Raw genomic sequence first — 19,023 nt, 5'->3', positions numbered from 1 at the left:
GTTGGTGTTCGTTGTTTTTTTAAATTTTCTTCTCGTGTCGAGGTGGGGCCAAACAACTTGTTTGAATTTGCTGCATTCCAGTGTCTTTGTCAAGGACAGAGAAAAGACAAAGGGGCCTGCCCCTCCACCCTGCGCTGGGCTGCGTACAGCAGCTACCACACGCAGCTCTGCCAAGCTTTTAGCAGCAGCACTTAATTTCTGTCCGTTTTATTTCATTTGTAAGTTTCGTTCTGTTTTTTGTGTGGAATCGCACAGATTGGTCTATCAAGTTACTCCGTGTCTTGAGACCCTGTAGGTAACCCCCCCCCCCAAAAAAACTTTAGTTTGCATCAGCGGATTATTTAACTGTGTTTGAGGAAAACTTTTTTACATTTGAAAAAAAAAAGAAAAGGTTTCTAATACCCCAAGTTTTCTCATCAACCCAAACAAAGTGAAGTAGATAGGCCGAGGTTTTGCCACGTTTTACTTTCGATAGTCTCACTTCTCTGATGGTTTTATTCCCCCCCCCCGGCTGTCCTCAGGTGGGACTTACAAGCAGCGGATCGACCTGCAAAAAAAAAAACCTTCACCCAAAGGACGACTCAAGAGAGGAGGACTCACGTCGCGCCTTCTTCAGCCGGATTTCTGGACGAAGGGGGGGGGGGATTAAAAGACCGCAGTTTGCTTTTGAAGGACATGGAAACTCATCTCACTGGGATTTAGCGGCAGCGGCGCAGGACCAGCGGCGCACCGGGCGCCGTTATGGAGACACTTGAGGATTATAAAGTAGTATGGATCTGTTGGTTGGGGCTGTGCGCTCTTCACGTGTGCGCCCCCCCCTCCCCCCAAGGCATCTGGACAGCGTGATGCCGCAGCACGGCCGTCTTTCAAGTCCGTATGATGGGTAGGTGATCTTCCTCTGCAGGTCTTCAAACGTGGGGGGACTGTTGCACTTGTTCGGCTTTGTCGCGCCGCTTGTTTGCAGGGTTGTCTTTACGCAGTAGTTTACGGCGGCACCACGGGGGAACCGATGCGCCCCCACGCACCCACCTCCACCCCCTCCTCCACCGTGGCCCGCGTTTGAAGCGCGTCACATCCATGGGATGTCGTTAAAGGTCGTGGTGCCACACACTTGCCCCCCCCCCTCTGTTGCACGGTGACCAGCAAGGGGTTTTTGTTGTTTTTTGTCGGTTCAGCTTTTTCTAACGACGAGAGTTAATGTCAGCCTCTGCGGCCCTGCACTCAGTCGACTTCCCGTGCCTGTTCAATACCATCACGTTCCGTTGTCGAGGAGTATTGATAGGTCGCATGCCGAGGCATATCAATTTGCGCTCAGTTTGATAAAGGAATGGCATGAGCGTCAATTATTGATGTGACCTCTCTTTTTTTTAAATCCCAATGCTTCTTTGCCACTAATGTGGCCTTGTAAACTTTCTCTTATTGAACATTTTTTTTTGTAGTACATGCTGAGTGGTCTTATGTGCTTCAGCGGTGCACAGACTAGGGATGACGTGGATAAGTGGTGCAGCCTGATAGATGAGGCCCATTATTTGCTCAGTAGGCCCGGACATGACACATCCTTTCAGATGCACGCCGCTCATTTTTAGGCTGTTCAAGTCCTTGATTAAGTTACAGTTGTAGCCTAAACATTACACATTTCCTCTTGCAGAGTTAAATGACATTGATTTGATGCGCTCTTGCTGGCTACTAAATGGCGAATGGGCGACTATCGGATGGATATTTCTTTATTCATTTAGAAGTACTGAAGTATTTTTCTTTTAAAGAAGAAGACAGTGGTACTTATATATAAGTACAGCTCGTATGTGATGAATAACGCTTTTATAGTGTGACTTGTCGGCAGGCGTCATCTAGGCGGAGGGTCGCGGCAAAGGGTCAGGTGAAATACAGCCGTCTTTATCAACCTGTCTGTCTGCGTGAGTGTGCGCGCGCGTGTGCGTCTCTCTCTCTCTGTCTCACACACACACACACGCTCGTTTCGCAGCCGTTATCAGTGATGTCATTGAAAGCCAATGAAAACGCGCACGGATGCTGGGTCGCCACATAAACCCCGCCCACTGGTCCCAGCGGCACGTTTTCCTGCGGTGTCACATTTGCAGCACGAGCTGGGCCGCTGCAGAAGGATCCCGCTGTCGTCATGCGCGATGACGTCACCTGGCTTCAGCCGCGATGCTACTAACTAACCACTGTGCGCATGTGAAGAAGCAACCCGAGTCCAAGTCAAGAGTGCTAAAATCGTTTTTTTTTTTTTTTTTCAAAAGCCATAAAACGCAACCTTCTGATAACACCAGTATACTGTTGCAGAAGACAGATGGCCAGCTGGCAGTTCGCCATCTGATTTATTAAGCAACCTTATGTTGAACTTGACCCATACGTGTTTTGTTGGCCAAGTTAGAATCGTAGATTTTTTTGCAGATCCTCCTGGTTGCCTAACGTGTTTTAAGGAGATAAGATCTAGTCACCTGTCTGATATCCATCTCCTTTCAACCAACTATAAATACTGCACCTGCCACCATGACCTTTTACAGACCAATTAAAACATACTTGCACACGGTCCATTTATGAAATGAATTATAAATGAAGGAATATGACATTTAATGGCCTCTCGCTCCTTGTTGACTTTGCACAGTTCAGACTGGAAATGACTGAATGTGGGTCAGTCGGCGCTATGACAGACAGGTGGGACAGTGGCGGAAGATGGGTGCTGATGATGCTATTCTGAGACATACACTCGTGGGAAGTGGGGGATGAGAGGGGAAATATATAGTGAAAGTCAGGGAAAGAGATTGCTCCCCAGCTCAGAAGTAGTTCAAAGTCATTTTTAAATTGCATTATATTACTATCAAAACTTATTTTCAACATTTTAAATGTATATTTAAGTCGCAATGTGTTTGTTGAGATGTATTATATACACAATTAATAATGACCTCCAGAGACTACTGACAACCACTGTGTGGAGGAGGATCTGGGTTAGGGAGCTACAGCCTAGATCCAATATTTTTTCAGGAATTTCGAAGACACACACACCAAACTACCAAGGGAGGGGATTAAATATAAGATATATCAATATTGATCTTTGTATTGATCCAATACCATTACAAGCTTGGATGCCAACTGAGCATATTGATATGAATTGACTGCATCGTCATCCTTACCTCTTTATGAACTGCAAGTATAGGGATCCTAACCTCAAATCCTGCTCGAGAAGCTCTCCATGTGTATTGCACCATTGTTTACACATTGCATATTGTAGAATTTCATATTATGTGGAGCAACTCAGCTGATATATTTCAGCGTTAGGCCCATGTATATACCCAGTTACCCTGATGGCGATTTCATATCTTGCGATATAGACTCATAACAAAATATAGTATTATTCTGCATTTATCTTTTTCTGATAATCTATGAGCAGATGTGATGCTATGTTGCAGATCATACCCCAGTTATATTAGTGCCACTCGTCTTGAGCATAGTGTGAGACCTAATTTTACTGCTCCTCTACTGCATTATACTCTGACTTAATGCCCGTCTGGGACTAAGTCTGCAGTTGCAATTCGCCATCCAGTTAATGAACTTGTTACTTGAACAGAATTGATACGCCTAGCATGACTAATTATTTTGACAGTTCCAGCAATGAGATCTCAATAGGCATCAAGCAGGCTTCAAACCAACTCTGCATGCCACATACAGTTTGCACAAATATGTGCGACTTAATTGCATTGCATATCTGTAGTGCTATTAACAGGGCAGCTCATATAACATTTAGCCTTTAGTGGCTACTTTCATCCAAAGTGTTTTATTTATTTTTTTAAAATTTTATCCCAACCCAACATTGAATGACATTGTGAAGAAGTAGAATTGCATTTATACACAGAAACACACACAGGGGGGTGTAACGGACATTTATCAATTTTAACATGCAGTGTCTCCCAAGTGAGATGGACACACATACATGCACAGAGGTTAAAGGTCAAGGTCTGAGCACCCCTGCAGCAGTCTTAAGGTCCAACACTTTGCGCAAGGGCACTATAGCAGTGACTGTGAACCCATAAATGTAGATGCCATCTCCTGTCTTTACAGCTGGACTTCTTCATTGGCATCTACCGAGGTTCAAATAAATGTTCCTCATGTAGAAGCTTTCTATCAATAGTCTGTCCTGCTGCTGCACTGGGTGCAACAGTTCTTTCTGTGCCATTTCAAAGGGATGTAATTATTTTTGCTTTTACTCAGAATACTCAATGCCATTAAGTTTTTCTTTTTCCTTTCAGGAGCAGCAGAAAGAGGTTTTTTTTTTTAGCGCATCTAGTATAAAATGTGAAAACCACGCAAGCGAGTTAGTGCAGCATGGTCTGCTGTAGGCCCATTAACCCATTCTACCAATTTCAGCATAATTAGATCTGCATTGCTGTACCACATTACTGCATTTTTATTACTGTAGGACATTGCTTAGCTGCCAGCAGTCCTGATGCATAGCGAAGTGAATTAGTGCAGAGTAAAGCATTAAAACTAGAATAGCTAATTGTCGTTACCAGTGAAATAATTCTCTCAGACATTACATGGTCAAGCCTCAGGAAAGCTATCAGGTCTAGTTTTTGCACTCCTTGCCTGTGGCATTACACTAGACTATACAGGCATCTAAAACCCAGCCTCCATAGAGCCATAATTCCCCTATACTGATGTTGACCAATGATGATTGTCTTGTGTTCTTAAAATATTTGAAGAATCACTGCAAATGTTGAATCCAGGTGCTTCATTGAATTTAAGACTGTTAGCACTCTGAAATATAATTTTTTGAGCTATTGACAAAGATATTTTTTATACAAAATTTCCCCATGAAAACAGAACTTGCACAAGTTTCAACATACATTTAAAGTATTACAGATTTAGTTGAAAAACAAGAGCGTCCGGGTAGCGTAGCGGTCTATTCCGTTGCCTACCAACACGGGCATCCCCGGTTCGAAGCACCGTGTTATCTCCGGCTTGATCGGGTTTCCCTACAGACACAATTGGCCGTGTCTGTGGGTGAGAAGCGGGATGTGGGTATGAGTCCTGGTCGCTGCATTAGCGCCTCCTCTGGTTGGTCGGGGCCGCCACTTTAATGAACGCTTTAAGGATGTCCCATACAGATCATGAGGTTCATGGTTTCCTGCTTTAGGTACTTGGGTAAGTCTTTAATGACGCCTGTTGCATTTGAATGGATTTCATTTGGCTTCTCATTGATAATTTGCCATTTGTACTCTGGTGTGAAATGGACTACACAGATCGATTAGAGGAAATCTAAAAATTTGAGAGCAAATCAATACCATTAACCACGTCTCCATTTTGCAACTGAGCTTGCATCAGTTTTTCCTTTTAGAATGAATCGTTTACTTTAGTTTCTGTCCAAGAGGGCAACAGACACATACTAACCCAAAGAAATGTGACTGAAATGCCAACTACCTGTTTTTGTAAAGTTGTAGAAAAATTGAGGATAAGCTTTTGACGCAACACCTTGACATTTCATAAGCTGTGTGATCCCATTCAGAAATTTAAAAAAAGGATTATCACACTTGAGCCAAACGAAAGCTGATCAAAAGCAAAATAGGCAAGCCAGAGCATGTGAAAGGAATCAACCACTAATTTCATGATCTAAAATGGTCGTACAGAGTGAATATGCCATCAAAATTATCACAGTGAGTTACGAAAGACTTGGTTCAGGTTTAATGTCGGCTTCCCCGCCGACTTCTGGTTACAAAATAATAGAAACAAACTCTTAACACTTCCTTTTAATCACGGGAGGTTCATTTCAAAATCTTAAATCGAATATAGTAGCTTGTTCGTCTTCGGCTGATTTCCCCCTCCAAATGCATTTGGCCAATTACCCAACTCTCCGAACCGTCCCCGTCGTTGCTCCAAACCCCTACCAAGCCGGGGAAGGCTGCAGACTAACACATGCCCCCTCCGATACATGTGGAGTCGCCAGCCGCTTCTTTTCACCTGACGGTGAGGAGTTGCGCTGGGGGGGCGTAGCGCGTGGGAGGATCAAGCTATCCCCCCCCCCCCCCCGTGTCACAGATCAGACAACCCGCACGCAGACTCGCTGAGCAGAGGCAGGAGTTAGGCAAAAGAGTGACTTTTCTGATATTATATAAAAATAAAGGCGATACATATAATCAGGCGGGATGGCAGGGAGCACAAACAAGGGCCAACAGACCAGAATATACACCGGGGTAATGAATAGACAAGCAACACGTGTGGCAGACTGATAGGCGGACAGATAATGCAGGGGGAGTGCCAGTTGGCAGGTGCTGATTGGAGGATGAGCGAATGGGTGTGAGCAGGAAGGAGGAGGTTAAGAGGCACAGAAAGCTTCCGAGTCCATGACAGTACCCCCCCCCCCCCCCACGCGTCCTATTGAGCTGGTCAGTCGAGCCCAATATGGTAGATGTCCCTGGCAGGAACCCAAGATCTTCCCTCAGGACCGTAGCCCTCCCAGTCCATCAAATACTGAATGCCTCTCCCCCGGCGTCGAGACTTGGGAGTTCACGGACAGTGTAGACTTATTCGCCTTCAATGAGCCGGGCAGGAGGAGGGTTGGCAGGTGGGACAAGGACACAGGTCCGTACTGGCTTGATACAGGGGATGTGAAAGGTGGGATGGATTCTCCGAAGGGTCCAGGGCAACTGTAAATGGACAGCAGAGGGATGAATAATTTTAGACAACGGAAATGGGCCCACAAATCCTGGGAGTCAGGTCCCTAGACGACAACCAGACCCTTCGTCCTTTCCGGTATCCGGGAGCGATGGCGGTCAGCCTGTTCCTTTTGACGGGCTGAGGACCACAGGAGTTGGGCACGGGCTCGTCGCCAGGTCCGGTGACATCTGCCGACAAAAGCCTGGGCAGAGGGCACAAGTGTTTCCTCCTATTGTGAGGGGATTGATACCCAAAACAAAATCTGAAATGGAGAGAGCCCTGTGGAGGTGACAGGCAGTGAATTATGCGTATACTAACCCATGGGAGGAGCTGACTCCAGGAGGATGGGTTCTGGCTGGCTATGCAGCAGAGGGTGCCGTCTAGGTGCTGATTGGCCCTCTGGTCTGTAGATGGAAACCTGACGACAGTGGGACCGAAGCACCTATGACAGTACAGAACGCCTTCCAAAAACGAGAGCTGAATTGAGGTCCCCTGTCAGAGACCAGAGGTAGGCAGGCCATGTATCCTAAAAACATGCTGCACAAGGAGTTGAGCAGTTTCCTTAGCTGTGGGTATTTCAGGCAGTGGAATGTAATGCACAGACTTTGAAAAACGATTGACCAGTGTTACCTTTAGAATCTGGGAGACCGGTCTAGGGCCATAGCTCATACGAATACGATATAATATAAAATGAGTTGAAGTATCAACAATGATACTATGGCGGATGTCCAGCCAGCATCACCGAGCTCTCTCCTCCACGATGGTCCTCTGGGTTCTGTACATCTGACCGATGCACACCTGGCAGAGTTGTCCTGAGAAGCCAGCTAGACACATGAATTCATTAACCGTGTCCTGACAGCACCCGCCATTCAGACACGGGGTGCTAGCACACAATGTCTCTCTCGCAGTGCTCTCCAGCAAAGCCAGGTGCACACATGCAACGATAGCCATTGACCAAGTCCTTGCAAGTTCCCCCATTCTGGCACTGGTCCTTGCAGTCGTTTATGTTGTGTCGCAGTTCTGCCCCATCCAACCAGGTAGGCAGTCCCAGAAGTATCCACCAAGCACGTTGCAGCAGGAGTTGGCATTGCCTGTCCACTGTGGAGGACAGGGACACTTGTAATGACCAAGTCCTGGCAGGTGCCTCCATGTTAACAAGGATTTTGAGTGCACGCAACATTGGAGCAGTTGTAGAGTTTTTGTCTGTGCAATATCCCCTTTGCCTAGTCCGGTTCTCTGGTCAATGGCTGGTCGTACTCCAATGACATCGTAGCGTGGCAGGGTAGTGTCCAGGAACCTACGTCTGAAGAATTAATTCCTCTTATATAGTGCATGATGCTGTCAAAACCAGTCCACATCTCCTGGCTCCATTTTCATAAAATTGTACTCTGTCCTGGTTCAGTGTTGTCCTTGATAATGGGGACATGTTCATCACGATCGGGCCGTGAATGTTCGTGCACGAAGCCAATCACATGGCCCAATTTACGAACATAAATGCCAAACTCGTCAGTTTTCCCCCCAATGATTATGACCTGGGCCCCACCCCTGCGACCTACATAGGAACAGCACCCACAAGGTCCGTCGGTAAAGACAATGTAGCTCTCCACCTGGTTCCTCTCGATGAAAGTCACACAGGTGTGCTTCTCCCCAGTGGCGCATAGCCTGGATTAAAACCCTCTAACTGCAACTGAAGTTGCCACCAATGACATTTGCCAGGGGGCGTCCGGCTAGCCTCTCCTTCTGCCTGCGTTAGTCTGGCATCAATGCGAATGGCTAGATTAATGAGTGAGTCTAGCGTAGCAGGTAGTTTACGGGTGGCTAGCTCATCCTTTATAGCTTCAGAAAAGCATCGTACTGAGCCTCCACATTCCAAGAACAGTTAGTCAATGTGCGAAAGTCAATGTTATATTCAGAGACTGACCTCCTCCCTTGGCGTGCCTGCGACAAGACTCGTGTCGCCTCTCTGCCACTGACGGACCCGTCGAACACCTTCATTTCCTGAGTGAAGCTATCCAGGGAGGCGCAGACAGGGGAGGTAGCTTCCCAAACTGACGTCCCCCACTACCTCGCTCTCCTATCCAGGAGAATTATGTAGGCAACCCTGTAGCGATCAGACGGGAAGGTGGATGGCTGTAGTTCAAACACCAGAGGACATTGTGATAAAAAAAAAAGAACGGCGAAGGCCGGGCTCACCGCTGTAATGACTGGGAGGAGGCAGATATGGCTCATGGCTGGGATGCGGTAGCAGAGGAACGGGCGGCGGCAATGGTGGAGAAGCCGCTGGGCTGGACGGAGGTGTGTCTTGGAGCTGCCGTAGCTGAGCAGAGAGGTGATCGACGCTGTTAGTGAGTACTTGCAGGCGCTGTGTTACTGCGGCCATTCCCTTCTGATGAGTGTTGAGAGCGGAGTCTTGCTTGTCCACCAGAGCGCAGAGGTGTTGAAATTCTGCTGGGTCCATTCCTGGCCAGATCGTACTGTCAGATCAGAGACGACCCACACGCATAATCACTGAGCAGAGGCAGGAGTTCGGCACAACCGTGAAAAGGCGATGTATATAATCAGGCAGGGAGGGGACCAGAATATATACTGGGGTAATGAACAGACAAGCAACACGTGTGGCAGATTAATAGGCTGACAGATCACGCAGGGGGAGTGCCAGTGGGTGGAGACAGTGTACTGGTGGGAACAGTTGGCAGGTGCTGATTGGAGGATCATCGGAGCCGCGTGAGCAGGAGGGAGGGGGTTAAGAGGAGCAGGAAGCTTCAGCAGCGTCCATGACGCCCGGTTCCCCCTCCCCCCTGAACAGGCGCCCCGACCGACCGACCGACCGACCGACCGACCGACCGACCGACCGACCGACCGACCGACCGACCGACCGACCGACCAGAGGAGGCGCTAGTGCAGCGACCAGGACACGTACCCGCATCCGGCTTCCCACCCGCAGTCACGGCCAATTGTATTTGTAGAGACGCCCGACCAAGCAGAGGTAACACGGGGATTTGAACCGGCGATCCCCGTATGGTAGGCTACGGAATAGAACGCTGCGCTACCCGGACGCCCGTCTTCCGTTGATCTTTATTAAAGAAAACCAGCAGCAGCTGGAACCACAGTAACATTGTTGTAATAACCTATGGCAATTATCTTTGTTAATTTCATAAAAAATAGATAAATCCCTTTATGTTTTCTTTTTGTTGGATTTTTCCCTTCTACGCTTATTGGTGCACCATATAGGATATCACACCACAGGCGCAGTACAGTAAATTATGGGACAGTAAAACATTAGTCCTAGCATTACTAATCGTTATGACAGGCCTAATCCTCCAGGCTGCAGACATCCCGTGGTCATCCTGTTGCAAACTATCAGAGCTTAGTTTTACTACTCTGTGCCTGTAGCCCTGAGATAAGTCAACATGTTCTGCTTGCATGCTAATACATACCCGCACTTGAGGACTGGTTTTAATTATTTCTTTGACTGTGTATAAGGCAGAGTGTTTTACAAACGGAGGGCGAGAGAGAGTAGAGAGGGATGGATGGGAAGAGAGCTGGCAGAGATGGAAAGAAGGACTGAGCATTATCTAGAGCTCTTTCAGTCTGGTTCTCTTTACATTTCTTCTCCTTCCTCTTTTTTTTTACAGTAGCCTATTTCAATAACTAAAAAAGAGTTGAGGAGTCATTTTATTTCCTAACAATGTCTGTCTCGTTGTCTCATAGGCATTCTCCTCGGTCGCTTCTTAATTCCCGTTTCGATGCCAAAAGATCAATAACATAAATTCGGTTTTCAGATAAGCAGGATTCAGAGCGATACAGTCAACATGCACATCATAATTTAGCTTTGGAAATCAGCATCAGAATCGGATTAATTGCCAAGTAGTTCAAGAACATACAAGGAATTTGTCTAGGAACGTTGATGCAAGAGTGAAAAATTAACAGTAAATAGTAAAGACAAAAGTTAAAAATAATATAGTTAAAAAATATATATATAAGATAAAAGTAAAATCAGGTGCAATAATGGGGAAACACTGGAAATATGGCAAGTATTCTATTTACAAAATGTTAAATGAGAATTTCAAATAAGTTATTTCCAGAATAACAGTTATTTACAGGGCTTTGCACTTTGCAGGCTTTGTGCAAAGTGGCCATATGCAGAGAGTACAGTAGTGCAGATAGATATGTTGTGTTTGTGCATGTGAGTGTACGTATGTAGGTGTATGTCATGTCATGGTGTGGACAGAGGGTCAAAGGGGGTGTGGGGCAGTGTCAGTATCTGTGGGTGTCTGGGTACTTGTTGCAAAGGCCTACTGCTGTAGGGAAGAAGCTATTTTTGTGGCACAAGGTTCTGGTTTTTATAGACCTTAGCCTCTTGTCAGAGGGGAATTTTTTGAAGAGAACATTGCCTGGATGGAAAGGGTGGGGTTGGGTACAGGTCCTATGGGGATGGCAGGTTGCAGCCAATCACCCTCTCAGCAGAGTGAAAGATACCCTGCAGTCTGCCCTTGACCTTGGCAGTGGCAGCAGCGAACCAAATAGTGACAGAGGAGGTGAGGGTGGACTCAGTGATGGCTGTGTAAAAGTGCACTATCATTGGCTTTGGCAAGTTAAACTTCTTCAGCTGCCACAGGACGTATATCCCCTGCTGTGCCTTCTTGGTGAGGGAGCTGATGTTCAGACCCCACTGGAGGTCCTGGGTGATGCTGGTGCCCAGGTAGCAAAAGGATTCCACAGTGTCAACTGGGGAGCCACACAGGGTGATGGGGGCAGGTGGGGCTGGGTTCTTTCTGAAATCCACAACCATCTCCACTGTCTTTAGAGCATTGAGCTCCAAGTTGTTTTGGCTGCACCAGAACACCAGATGGTCAATCTCCCACCTGTAGACAGACTTATCCTCGCCAAAGAGGAACCCAATGAGGGTCATGTTGCCAGCAAACTTCAGCAGCTTTTCTGACTGTTGACTGGAGGTGCAGCTGTTTGTATCCAAGGGGAAGAGTAGAGGGGACAGGGCACAGCCTTGAGAGGAACCAGTGCTGATGGTCTGGGAGTCAGAGACATGTTTCCCAGCTTCACTTGCTGCTTCCTGTCAGACAGGACGTCTATGATCTACCTGCAGGTGGAGTCAGGCATGTGCAGCTGGGAGAGCTTGTCCTGCAGCAGATCCAGGATAATGGCGTTGAAGGTGGAGCTGAAATCCACAAACATGATCCTTGCATAGGTTCTTGCAGAGTCCAGGTGTTGGAGGATGAAGTGGAGTGCCATGTTTACTGCTTTGTCCACAGACCTATTGGCTCTGTAGGCAAACTGCAGGGGGTCCAGTAGTGGGTTGGTGATGGCTTTAAGGTGGGACAGTACAAGGTGCTCAAAGGACTTTATTATCACAAAGGTCAAGATGATGGGTCTGTAGTCATTGAGTCCTGTATGCCTTGTTTTTTTAGGGATGGGGATGATGGTGGAGGTGTTGAAGCTAAGGTGTTGTAAATGTCTGTGAACACCGGAGACACCAGAGACAGCTGGTTGGCTCATACCCCTTTTCCACCAAGGCAGTTCAAGGGCTGGTTCGGAACCGGTGCTTAATCTCGAACCAGTTCTTTGCATTTTGACAGCCAAAGAACTGTCTCTCGGCCTGGAAAAGTGGTTCCAGAGCGGGACCAACTTTTTGCTGGACTGGAAGAAAGAATCACTTACTGCAGGAGCTGGGGGCGGGATTATTGTGACAAATAAGACCAATAGGGGATGCATCACTCGGCAGCAACAATCAGTTATGCCGAACAATGCATACACATGACACTTCAAATCAAAGTTTGCTAGGAATCAAATGGTTTTATCAGTGCAAACTTTATTTGATCGACTGTGACAGAGTAAATTTGAAACCCCACATTCATTTTTTCCACATTTAAAAACCTAATTTTAGTATAACTATCTGAAATCCTGTGCTTAAAAACACATCAACAAAGAACACCAAAGAGTTCACCCTAAGAAATATTTAGAGATTAATCAAGGAACCTTGTAAATTTCAGACCAACCAGCCCACATGAGAACTAGGCAGATAATTGCAAGTTCCATTAACATTATAATAGGCATGTGTGTTAATGATATTTAAACAAACCATTCATTAACAGGGAAATAAAAGCCTCTTGTCTATGGGACCGGTCTCTTGAAAGAGCTCCAGTATATGTGGAGCTTCTCGACTCAAATTTTTGATTTGCCATCAATTTTCATAAAACTGCCAATATTTGAAGTCTGCACAGTTGATTTCTCGCCTCAGAAATTCTCAGATGTGAATTTAATGATGAAATAGCATGCAAAAATTGTATAAAAAATCAAAGTATACAGTTGAGTTCTCACCTCATCTTCGAAGACGTGTACAGACGTATACAGTGACGCAATGACGTGGCTCTCTAGCCAGCTCTAGCCCGTGGAACAGCAAACTAGTTCTTAGAAGGTTTGCAAGTTGAACCGACTGTGAACCGAAAGTAGCACCAGCCCAGAGCTAGAACGAGGTTCAAGTTGGTGGGTGGTGGGGAGATGGGGAACCTTTACATTTGTAAAGGTTGTGGTGCCTCCTACCATTTTGTTTTGAGAATGTTACACCACTAATCAAACAGATTATTGTTATTAATATTATTATCATCATTTTATTTATTTATTTATTTCTTATACAACTGAAGTAACCGTAAAAGTGAGAAAAAACAAAAAAATGTAAATATGAAATCAATTGACTGCGTTTGGCAAAAATGCTATTCTCAGCTTTTTGTTCGAAATGTTTTTGTTTTTTTTATGAAAATGACAAACATTCAAGTGTTGATTAAAAAAAAAAGAATGAATGAAGCTAGAATAATTTTTTTGTGTGTATAAAAGCAGAAGCTCAGTTATTTCTTTTGATATATTCCCTATTTACACATTCATAGAAGAAAATATTCTGGTGGTCCTGAAAGACTAGTGAATATGATAAATTATATATGGCAGTGGCTGGCAGTTTAAGAATAACACTCTGGTGGGGAAAGTGTTAACATCCCTCTCCAGGATGGAGAGAGTCATCTTTGTGGCACGGGAGGAGGGGGCCTCCTAGGTGAGAAGTTGTGGAAAGGCGTGGGCCCCTGCTGAGGCGGGGGAGGAGGAGCTGGTGGGTTGAGTCGGGGGGAAATGGTGTCAGTATTGTCCCATTGTCTTTCAAATCGACCATAGTACCCATTCAGATCGTCGGCCAGGCAGAGTTGGGGGGGTCTCTCAGTGTGAAGTTGATCTGTAAAAACTAAAACTAAAACTGCTCACTCAAATGTAAACACCGCTTTTTTATCAACTGAAAATTAGCCAGAGAGCATCAGACATTATATGACTTTAAGGGATATAAATGTTAAAATCATGCATGGATAATGAATAATGCATGAGCAGTGCAGTTATGAAGAAATGGCTTCATTGAAAAACACTCCACAATAAATACAGACGGGTTGCAGAGTGTGTGTGTGTGTATGGGGGGGGGGTAGCCTTGTTTGTTTGAGTTTCCTCCAGAAACTCGACTCAAGTCATTCTGGACTAGTCGTTCAAAACGACTTGCAGATGCAGTAAAGAGGGGACTCCCAGGTGTAAATGTGAAGGACAACGTGTCATTGCACTGGCTGCCCAGCACATGAGTCAGATATTCTTTGTCTATTTGTTACAGTGAGAACATCACCATGTTGCTTCTTATTTTGCCAAGCCTTGGAGCAGCACAGAGTTAGCCACAGAGCAGCTCCCCCCCTGGGGCGAGTTGGTGTGAAGTGTCTTGCCCGAGGGCACAATGGATGCGGCTGGCATCCTGGTACAAGAAATTCTTTCAACCACAGGCATGGTATATCTCACCTTGTGCAGAATGTTCCCCACCAACCTGAACTGTATTAAGCATGTGTAGACAGTGAATGAATAGTAAGTGAAAAATCCAAGCTGTCTGTATGATAATTACATCAGAAGGCTGCCTTGAGTCTGAACGGTCCACCAGATATTGCTTTTTCCTCCTTCCCTGGTTGAGATTTGGGGATGCAATTTCCATTGACCAGTTGTCAGTCAGTGTGTTATAGGTCACTCTATTACCTCCATAAATGTGCAGCATACTGCTGTCTGGGGATAGATGGGTAATCCCTCCAAAGTCTGGGGCATTATTAAAGCTAAATCTGCTATGCACACAGACATTCTCTCACTAGCACAAACACCTACAAACACACACACACACACACACACACACACACACACACACACACACACACACACACACACACACACACACACACACACACACACACACACACACACACACACACAGAGGAAGAAAAGCCTATGGATTGAGGCTTGAATGGTAGACGGAGACAGTCGCTCACACAGCAAATCACGGCTAGGTTTTTATCCCTGATAAATCTGTTATTGTCGAGTAGTTGAAAGATTAAGGAACAGTTCATAGAATACAGATTTTACACAGAGAAACACACACACTAACACACCAGTATACCCTATACAGCATGAGCGGAGGCCTGCTTTGTTGGAAGTACAATATAGTCAAATGAGATTAGTCAGATGAGGTCTGCGCTTCGATACTGTGATTGTTGTTACCCTGGTCTAATGATGTGACTTGGGGCTCTCAGTAAATCTTTTGCAGATCTGCATATACTTGTCAAAAGATCATAACACACATACTGGTAATACAACCACTTTGGTTCAATTTGTATCTGATTTTTCTTTTTAGCCTTGGGTAGTCCAACCTTGGGGGTTTTGCCGGGTCGTCCTCTGTGTGGAGTTTGCATGTTCTCCCCATGTCTGTGTTGGTTTCCTCTGGGTGCTCCAGTTTCCTCCCACAGTCCAAAGACATGTAGGTCAGGTGAATCGGCTGCACTAAATTGTCCCTAGGTGTTAATGTGTCGGCCCTCTGATGGACTTGCGGCCTGTCCCGGGTTTCTCCATGCCTCCCGCCCAATGACTGCTGAGATAGACTCCAGCATCCCTGCAACCCTGTGTAGGATAAGTGGTTTGGATAATGGATGGATGGATGACTGTTGAATTCTGAAATGTATTGTTGCTTTAAATCCACAACAATAGCGACCCTTGCTTTGATGGGTCTATCATAGCCTCATGATAAGTCAAATCAAATTAATGGCAGCACGGTGGCCCAGTGGTTAGCTCTGTTACCTAACAGCAAGAAAGTCCTGGGTTCGAACCCTAGGCCATCCCAGGTCCTTTCTGTGTGTAGTTTGCATGTTCTCCCCATGTCTGCGTGGGTTTCCTCTGGGTGCGCCGGTTTCCTCCCACCACCAAAAAGACATGCATGTTAGGGTTAATACTCCTGTCTGTGCCCCTGAGCAAGCCAATGGAAAGAAGAACTGGAGTTGGTCCCCGGGCGCTGCAGCTGCCCATTGCTCCTGTACAATAGGATGGGTTAAATGCAGAAGACAAGTTTCATTGTAACCAAACAACAACTGTACAATGACAAAAATGAAGTGTCTTTCTTCTTTCTTTCTTTTTAATGTACTATATTTCTTCAGAAGAGCTGAACTTCTGCAGACCGAACAGACTTGTCTCCCAGCATGCATGTCCACAGTTCAGCAGAAGGATCCAACCTGGTGGTGGCAGGCTGGAGCAGGTAGAGGTTTGACGACTGGTTCCAGGTCAGAACATGGACAGGAGTCTTTACCCAGCAAGCCTTGACACTGTGTGCATGGAGCTGGTGTGACAGGCCTCAGAATCACCTCTGATCTGTGAAAACTTTGGGATGGGCGAGACTGGAAAAAGTCTGAAAACAAATGATGAAATGCTGAGGCATATTTTTGGAGATCTGGAAATTCAGGATTATAAAATGTGGTTTTGCTGCTTCTACCTTTGACTTATTAAGTGATACCAGGTAAACATCACAAAGCGTGTGTTGTTTTTTTAGGGGCTCATCAAACACAAACTGTGAAAAGCTCTTTATTGTGATGTTTCTATCCCGCTGGTGTAATACCAGGCTGTTTTGATGGTGTTAGCTAAGCAGATGTTGTTATGAGGTCTACATTTGTAGAGATTATGGTTAGCTGACATGGTCAGAATTCAGAATTAAGCAGGAGGTTGCAGAGGTTGGGGTTAGTTTGGGAAGAAAAAAGCTGCCAATTATCATTTCTATGTGTCTGTAATAAGATTGTCCAGTCAGACTGACAAGTGCTGACCTACTGTGAGGCAATAGCAGCCCAGCTGGATGTGGTGTAGTAAGTAGGATAATGTCCCGCTGAAGAAGCAGCTGAAGTATTGAATGGTCTCAGTGGCTACTATAGCCTTAAGACACTTTACTTCTCTCCTATCCTTCCTGAAGTGATAATAGTGGACCCAGGAGTATAATATGTTTCAAATCATGTTTGGACGATGATCGCTGGTTTACTGTTCCATCTCTACTACTACTTTCTGCATCTTCCTCTGTCACACCAGCCACCGGCATGTCCTCTCTCACCACATCCATAAACCTCGTCTTTGGCCTTCCTCTTTTCCTCTTCCCTGGCAGCTCCATAGTCAGCATCCTTCTCCCAATATACCCAGCATCTCTCCTCCACACATCCAAGCCATCTCAATCTCGCCTCTCTTGCTTTGTCTCCAAACCGTCCAACCTGTTCTGTCCCTCTAATGAAAATCTTAGCATCTTCAACACTGCCACCTCCAGAGCCGCCTCCTGTCTTTTTGTCAGTGCCACTGTCTCCAAACCATGTAACATAGCTGGTCTCACAACCATCCTGTAAACCTTGCCTTTAACTCTTGCTGGTACTCTTCTGTCACAAATCACTCCTGACACTCTTCTCCACCCACTCCACCCTGCCTGCACTCTCTTCTTCACCTCTCTTCTGTACTCCCTGTTACTTTGGACAGTTGACCCCACGTATTTAAACTCATATGCATTTGTCACCTCTACTCCTTGCATCCACACCATTCCACTGTCCTCCCTCTCATTCACACATAGGTATTCCATCTTGCTCCTACTGACTTTCATTCCTCTTCTCTCCAGTGCATACCTCCACCTCTCCAGCCTCTCTTCAACCTGCACCCTACTCTCACTACAGATCACAATGTCATCTGCAAACATCATAGTCCACGGAGACTCCTGCCTGATCTCGTCTGTCGTCTTCGTTGTCGTCGTTTTACTGCTCCATTCTATCTTGGGGGAAATAAGGATGCAGGCAGATTGTATTTAGACTGCAGCTGATGGCAGGTGTCACACAGACACCACCTTTCTGACAACCTTTCTGCTGGACCAGGATTTGTCAGACGGGGAAATGTACTATCTAAAAGCCTAGTCTTTGTCTGTGGCTTTCAGTTAATGAATGGAAAAAAAAAGCTCGTCTTGAAAATTGTCTGAGCCGCTGATACAGCTCAGTGCGTTTTCCATCTAATTGAAGATGATTTAAGGTTTAATTACTTGGTAGGCCTAAGTAAAATGATCTATACACGTATGTCCCTCTGCTATGTTGGGTTATGAGCTTTCAAAATGACCATATATTTAGAGGATGAAAGCGTCTGGGATTAAACTGTGTCTTTATATGGCTGTGTAAAGTCTTTAACCTTGCTTTATTTAGGATATGCTTTTTTTGTGGATATTTTTTTCCAATGAAAGTCAACTGAGCCTACTTTTCTGCTTATACTGTGTTTGAGGTGCACATCTGTGAGATGGGGGGCGGGACCCACATCTTCCTCTGTCGACCACCGACCACCTCCGCCGGAGCAGTTCGGTTTATATGCCTTGCTCAAGGCCAACCCAGCAGTAGTTGTCAAGAGAGGGAAGAGGGGGTGTCCGGGTAGCGTAGCGGTCTACTCTGTTGCCTTCCAACACAGAGATCACTGGCTCGAATCCCTGTGTTACCTCCGGCTTGGTAGGGCATCCCTACAAGGCACAATTGGCTGTGTCTGTGGGTGGGAAGCTGGATGCGGGTATGTGTCCTGGTTGCTGCACTAGCGCCTCCTCTGGTCAGTCGAGGTGCCTGTTCAGGGGGGAGGGGGAACTGGGGGGACTAGTGTGACCCTCTCACACGCTACGTCCTCCTGGTGAAACTCCTCACTGTCAGGTGAAAAGAAGCAGCTGGCGACTCCACATGTATCAGAGGAGGCATGTGGTAGCCTGTAGCCCTCCCCGGATGGGCAGAGGGGGTGGAGCAGCGACCGGGACGGCTCGGAAGAGTGGGGTAATTGGCCAAGTACAACTGGGGAGAAAAGGGGGGAAAAACTAAAAAAAAAGAGGGGAGAGTGCTCCTCACTCGCTTTTCGTAGGTGGGATTTGAACCGGCAACCCTCATAAGGTTGCTGATCTAAGCCCCTTACACCACAAGAGATGAATGTCTGTCAGTATGTCTCATAATCCATCCCACCATCCAGTTTTATTCTTTTCTC

The 19,023-nt window shown here is 46.1% G+C and overlaps 1 long non-coding RNA gene across 1 annotated transcript in view; it reads left to right on the top strand.

Annotated features, from left to right (window-relative positions):
* The window catches only part of LOC130117971 (uncharacterized), an 87,456-nt gene that overhangs the window by 1,264 nt on the left and 67,169 nt on the right, over positions 1–19,023 (top strand). The window contains exon 2 of the long non-coding RNA XR_008810728.1: positions 522–883. This is a non-coding gene — a long non-coding RNA (uncharacterized LOC130117971). The remainder of the gene's footprint in view (positions 1–521; positions 884–19,023) is intronic.

Source organism: Lampris incognitus, chromosome 9 (genome assembly GCF_029633865.1).
Source record: "Lampris incognitus isolate fLamInc1 chromosome 9, fLamInc1.hap2, whole genome shotgun sequence".
NCBI classification, from domain to species: Eukaryota; Metazoa; Chordata; class Actinopteri; order Lampriformes; family Lampridae; genus Lampris; species Lampris incognitus.
Note: the sequence above shows the minus strand (reverse complement) of the source record. Positions and strands in the feature narration are given on the sequence as shown.